Source organism: Triticum aestivum, chromosome 7D (assembly GCF_018294505.1).
Source record: "Triticum aestivum cultivar Chinese Spring chromosome 7D, IWGSC CS RefSeq v2.1, whole genome shotgun sequence".
Lineage (NCBI taxonomy): Eukaryota > Viridiplantae > Streptophyta > Magnoliopsida > Poales > Poaceae > Triticum > Triticum aestivum.
Window position 1 is genome coordinate 609,798,546 of NC_057814.1, and position 7,071 is coordinate 609,805,616.

The 7,071-nt window shown below is 46.2% G+C and overlaps 1 protein-coding gene across 1 annotated transcript in view; it reads right to left on the reverse strand.

The window, feature by feature from the left end:
• Positions 1 to 478: 478 nt before the first annotated feature.
• The window catches only part of LOC123169431 (uncharacterized), a 14,279-nt gene continuing 7,686 nt past the window's right edge, over positions 479 to 7,071 (reverse strand). The window contains exon 2 of the mRNA XM_044587306.1: positions 479 to 779. The gene's annotated coding sequence lies outside the window, so the exon portion shown is untranslated. The remainder of the gene's footprint in view (positions 780 to 7,071) is intronic.

Below are 7,071 nucleotides of genomic sequence, written 5' to 3' on the forward strand. Positions count from 1 at the left end.
AGGGCCTTGGATCCCTTCTTTCGTGGAGAGGAAGAAGGAACCATGGTGGCGTGGGGGCGAGCGGGCATGGAAGGGCTGGGTAGGTACAGCTGGCCACGTGGGGGAGGACTTTTCTTCTCGTTCTGTTTGCGCGTATCGCGAGCAGCCACTCGATCGCCTGGGTTGGTGCTCACTTTCCTTTTCTGGAGCGCCGGACCGCGGGGGACAGGTACTTACCTTTTCAGGCCGGCCGCTCCATCGCACTAGTGGGCAGCCGGCCGCCCACTAGATGTGTCCTAATAATAATCCTGCATATACCATTGGCCAAAGACACAACAGTGATAACCAGGTAGGCCCTAGCGGAGCCCTGTCACACTAGTGCCAACAATCCTCTCACTATCACAGCCAAAAAAAGCTTCTGAAAACTGTACCATCTTACAAACAATGTATCCCAAACTGTTGTTTAAATTCCAGCGTCACGCTCTAAGTTTCCGTAGGGAACAGCCACACCCACACGTTTCATATTACACCAACTGAAACCTGGATCCAGACGACATGGAGCAGCAAATGAACATCAACATAGTTTACACAGAGCCATGAGCCATGAGCAGCCCTGACAAGTAGGCGAGGCGAGCCATGTTACACCAAGTGAGCAAACTGTATATTAAAACCATGCCTTCTTGTAGGTAAGGCGACCAAATCTGCAACTGCACGCACCAAGTCCACGCGACAGAAATCGCAACCGCTTCGACCTCTGACGACAAGGGTGTTCATCTGACAATGACTCTGATCCACCGACTCTGTGCAACACAAGGCAGGAGTTAGTCAGGCATGCAGAAGGACTTTCAGTCCAGATTGTACATATCCAGTAGCTCAAAAGACAAGCAAAATGGGACAGGTTACAGGCAGAAGCAGAACATCATTTGTGTCCCATTGGTAATGTTACTCAGCTGAACTTGAAATAATGTAACTATAACACTCAACTTTTATGTGCTTAGCACCATAACTTGCACAATGCATGTTGGATCAATAGCCAGGTAGAGGCATGCATGTATTTCAACTTAACATTGGTAATGTTGATCTCAGCTTAACATAACAGTTCTCCCAAACGACAGCTAAGCTGTTTTTCAATAGGTGTGCACAGTCAATTTTTTGTCCGTTAGATTTGGTGGCACGCACCAAGCTTTGTTGTGCCTCGACGTCTCGTGTTTTTCTCTGCGGGATTCTGTGCGCTGGGCTGTCGGGTTTTCTTCCCAAAAACTGACCCGAATTTCAGAGGTCGAGCTGCTGGTAGGGTAAGGGTGTTAGTCTCCACACCCGATTTAATCTATTTTTCTATCAGTAAGGTGTGCCGCTGTTATCTTAATTTCATGCAAGGTAGCTTCATGATTGGAGGGAGTTGAGAACTGTGGGTTCACCAGTGTGTAACTTTACTTCATCTGGATCCAGTTTGCAGTTAATTCAGTCTTTTTTGCGAGAGTGTTAATTTCTGACACCCATTTCTGATACAAATCTCTGGTATCAATTCCTTGTAGGAACTTTGCCTTTTACATCGTTGATTTCTGGTCTATCCTTCATTCCAGAATCTCCAAGATGGCTGGTGTGTATATGCTCAACTTCCGCATCGTTGATTTCTGGTCTATCCATCACTCTGAGTGAAGTCTATATATGACATGTCTGTCTCCCGGCAACGATGAACTTGATGGATGATTTCGAAGCTTCTCCGCACGTTTTGAGGGGATTCGAGGAAAGATATCTAACAGTAGTAAAATATATAAATGGAAGCACTTTCACTCATTTTTCCACTTATTGACATGGAAAACCTTCTGGACTATTTTTCAGGCTGGTATATTTTTGTCTAACATTGGACCAATGTGTATATTTAGGTCATTCTTGAAGTAACATCATCAAGTTTAGTATTGAACTTTTTATTGACGCTGTGCAGAGAGAAGTAGCATCAGCAAACATCTATATATAGGCTACAATCCATTTTTAATAGCTAAATCAAAAGAAGTACAGAACTCCACTAACAGTAATTTCTGTATCCACTTTCATCTTTATGGTCAATTCTGTACCAGGATTACTACACCTTCTAAACAATAATTATGCTACATTTGGGCAGTTAGGAACTGACCTTCTAGTACTTCCAAATCTTGGCATACTGTTCTATGCAAGTAAAATCTTCAGAGCTGCAGGTTAGTTATTTTTCGTTTCAAGTGTTTAGGCATATTAAGTTCTAGGCGTGTCATTCTCATTCCCATTATTTATTTCACTCTCGTCTCTTTGTATATATTAATCAATCTTTTCTATATTAGTTCGTCGCTCAAGTCTATATCATCAGTTCTGTATATACATCATTTTCATGTCAGTTTAGAAGTGATACTGACTTCTCTCTTTCTTCAGTCCCTCAGTGTTGTTTGGTCACTAATCTCTGTCCTCAGTCTCTTTAGTCTCTATTTCTTTAGTTTTCGTGGAGACTTTTGTCAAAGCCATGAACCCGGCTTCGGCCCCAGGCCCTGACGGCTTGCCTGTCCGCTTGTTCCAGGCATTCTGGCCGATGGTCAAAGAAATCATCCTTGACCTGTTCCTCGAGTTTTCTAGGGGAACATTGGACGTTTCCCAGCTCACTACGGGATCATCTCCTTGATCCCAAAGGTACCGGGAGCCGATGACATTCGGCAGTTCCGTCCTATCACAGTCCTCAATGTGCTATTTCGGATTTTGGCCAAAGGGTACGCCACTAGGGCGGCCTTAATCGCCCCCCGGATCCATCACCCGAACCAGTCGGCCTTCACGAAAGGCCGGTATATTCTAGATGGGATCCTCGTTCTCCACAAGGTCATCCATGAAGTCAAGAGCAAGCACCTTTGCGCGGTGTTCTTCAAGATTGACTTCCATAAAGCATACGACACTGTTCATTGGTCCTTCCTTCGGGAGGTGTTGCTAAAGCGTGGCTTCGACCCCCACTGGGTAGCCCGGGTCATGCAGCTGGTTACGAGTGGACGCACGGCTGTTAACATAAATGGGGAGATCGGGCCTTACTTCATGACTAGCCAGGGAGTACGACAAGGCGATCCGATCTCCCCATTTCTATTCAATCTTGTGGTCGATGCTCTAGCTTCGATCCTAGAGTTGGCCAAGCGGGCCAACCACATTAGGGGGATTTGCCCCCATCTTGTGGCTAATGGAGGTCTGACCCACCTCCAATATGGAGATGACACCATTATGATGGTGGAAGGATCGGACGAGGATATTCAGAACCTGAAGTTCCTCCTCCTCTGCTTTCAGGAGATGTCGGGCCTCACGATTAACTTTGCCAAGAGTGAAGTGATGGTTCTTGGGTATTCCCAGGCGGAGGCCCAGCGAATTACCAATCGCTTGAACTGTCGCTTGGGATCCTTCCCGAACACATACCTTGGCATGCCAATTAGTGACACCCGTCTACAGGAGAAAGACTTCCGCCCAATAATCTCCAAGCTCCAACCTCGGATGGAGCCTTGGCAGGGGAGGTGGCTTTCCAAGGCCGCTCTGGTGGTTCTGATGAACTCCTCCCTTATTAGCCTATTGATGTACATTATGGGATTCTATAGTCTACATGAATCCCTTCATCATGAGGTCACCAAACTTCTCTCCAGATTCTTCTGGGGTGGAGAGAATAATAAACAGAAGTACCACATGGTGAAGTGGTCCGACATTTCCAAGCCTAAGGACCAAGGCGGCCTCGGGGTCATTTCATCCAAACGGATGAATATTTCCCTCCTCTCCAAATGGCTTTGGCGCATTCAGACCAATGAGGGTGGACTGTGGCTGGAGATTATCCACGCGAAGTACCTTCGAGGGCAACCGCTGGCCTTTGCCTCCAGATCTGCAGGGTCCCAATTCTGGCAATCGGTGATCCGACTGATGCCGGTCTTGCGTATTGGGACCTCCATTAAAGTGGGCTCCGGGCCCGGTACCCTATTCTGGCTTGATAGATGGGCCGAGACCCGACCTTTTGCGGAGCGGTTCTACGCGTTATTCTCGATTTGTGCCCGCTCACAGCTTTCAGTGGCCGTGGCTTTGGCTGACATGGGCGCTATCGCCTTCCGCCGTACCTTCAGGGCGGTGGCGCACGCGCAATGGGAGGAATTACTCGAGTGTGTTGCCCTCCACTCCCCCTCCCTTGAGCCCGATACGCTGTCTTGGCATCTCGAACCAAGCAGCCGATTCTCTACTAGGTCCCTATAATAGGCGATTGCACCCACTCCTGGATCGATTGAACTAGCGGTGATTTGGGAGATCAAACTCCCCTTGAAAATCAACATATTCCTCTGCAATGGGTCATAGGCTGACTCCCCTCGGGCACGGAAGTACGTAAGCGTAATGGCCCCGGGGACGGTCTCTGTCCCATTTGCATGGTATCGGAGGACTGCAATCACATCTTCTTCCAGTGCCCAGCGGTGCAGTTCCTATGGAGCTGCTTCCGGGAGGTTGTTGGCGGCGGTTGGTGCCATGACAACCTTCCGGACTTGTTCGGGGAGATCTTTAGGCTCCCTGGTCCTAGTCGTGCCCCCACTTGGGTGGCTATGGGTACCCTGGCATGGACCCTCTGGTGTACCCGCAATAAACTAGTCATTGAACGCGTGATTCCGTGCCGTGTGATTGATGCAATCTACAAAATGTGTGGCTTCTTACAGCTTTGGAGACCGCTTAGCAAGCGGCGCGATCGGGACGTCATCGACAACATCATCACGGGTCTTCGTTCATCGGATATGGCTTTAGCTCCACCACCGCCACCCCCTCCTGAGCCGAATTAGCTTCTTTTTCTCTTTGTTTGGGGCTTGTCTTGCTGTGCCCCCAGCGCTACTTTATGACTTGATTGTACTTTGAACCGACTTGTTGGATGCTTTGGGTCGTTGCTTTATAATATAAACTGGGGGGAAACCCTTTTTCTTATTCCTTTAGTTTTCGCTCTCTTCAATGTTTACTCTATTTTTTCACACTTTTCATCAGTCACGTTTTTTTATGTCTTCTCATTTTTAATTATCTTGTCATCAATTTCTCATTTGATGTCTTCAGTCTATTTTCTTCTTCAGTACGTCTTTTCCCTATGTCATTCTCAGTAATTGTTTAGTCTTAACTATTCTGGTTATAATTAAGAGATAAGGGTCGGGTGTTCAGTTTTTCATTCAGTCAGTCCGCTCAATCTATTTTTTTCATTCTAATTCTTCATTTTAGTTCATTTCTTTTTTTTCATTATTCAGTCTTTTTTTTACTTTTCTTCACCATCTATTCTTCTATCTCTCTTTCTTGACTGAAAAGATAAATGACCAGAACAAGACTTTATTCAGTGTTGGGTATTTTCCTATTACCTCCAGTCTAGGTACCTTTTTCCATTTCTTGTCTTTCATTATTATATTTAGGCCCTCAATCTTCAGTCTCTTTTTCTTCTCCAGTATTTCTTTAATCTTAGCTATTCTGGTTATCACTCAGAGATAAGGGGTGTGTGCTCAATTTTTCATTCAGTCAGTTCAATATTAGGCTCAAATAAGTTTGTTCATTCTTCAGTTTGTGAGCTACAATTTTTTTAGTTTGGGTAAAACTAACCCATTACAACCTTACTTCAGGGAATGTTTAGTCATAGTTAGTTCTCTGCCATGTTCAGGTTTTCATTGCTTTCTACTTCAGTTTTTTCCTATGACCTAGCTAAACTATTAGGTTTTGATTTATTTAGTATGTTGAAAACGCGACAAGGTACGTGGCGCAGGAAAGTTCAAAGCCAGAGAGGAGGCCGTAAGGGTTATATTTGGTATAAGTTTGGGAGGGGCCATTTTTGGCTGATCTTTGAAAAGAGCGTCAATTTTGACATTTCTCACCCCGTGGCCAGCATTGCTGCTGTGTCGCCTCACCACCCCAGCCATCACTTTAAATCCCGTGGGAGGAGAGAGGGGTCTTAACAGAATCATAGGTGCCGGCATCAACCCCCACCCCACCCGTAAGTTTCTTCCTTGCTTGCGCCTCACAGTTAGCCGCATCGTCGCTGGTTTGTCTCGGTGTCATCTTGCCTGCCCTGTCTCCGCCGCGGCAAGCCTGGGCGTTGTCGGCTCTGGCTTGATCTGCCCAACTACCACTGTTCTACTTCTCGTTGTATTCTTTTCCGCTCCGCGTCACAGTCCTTGTTACCATAGTTGTTGTGGCGACGAAAAAAGAGCACACAGGAGGCACTCGTTGCTGCGGTTGTCGCTGGCACTGGTTGCTGGTGTGGATACGGGGGAGATAAGGCAGGGACGGCAATTTTTGTGGAGATGGGAGAAGATAAGGAGACATTACACAAGTTGGCGGCAAGGCCCACATTTGTCGTCTGCAACGATTTTTTGACATGTGAACCGACTGCGCGATGAAGAGATTAATGCTTATATTTGGCATGCATTGGCATGGGACCAAAAGAGGCAGGTGAAATGTTCAAACCATTATCAAAAAGGAAGAAAAAGAAAAATGTCCCGCCTATAACGGATGTGAGGCTGATTCGAATCAAATGGCTATACAGACCGTAGCAGTTAAGCATATTTATTTTGAAACCGCATCGAACTTAAAATCATAGATGTGAACATGAACGCTTTTCTGCCTGCTTCTATCTATTAAAAAAAGGCAACAAGAAGAGCCATGCTTGAATGACATGCATTTTCGTGAGGAGAGATAAACACTAGAAAGGTAAACTGGATCTATCAATCCTTCACCTTGACCACAAAATATTCCTCAAAAATAATTATTGATTTCATAAGGCCTAACGTAATAGTGGATGCATAAGCTATGCAAAAGATCTTTTCTCTTGTATGGTTCTCTGAAAAGGGCAATTTGAACAAACAAACAAACAAGACATCATCTCCCCATGCTCTTCATGATGGCCATCGACGCTCTGAACTCGCTCCTCCCGCACACTCATTGTCGCGGACTGCTTCAGCGCCTCACCGCTCACCATGCCCCCTCGAGCACATCCCTCTATGCTGACGATGTCGTTGTCTTCTGTCATCCTTTGACCCAAGATCTGCGGGTCATCCACGAGCTGTTATGTGTCTTTGGCGAGGCTCCCGGGCTTTGCACTAACTTTGCTAA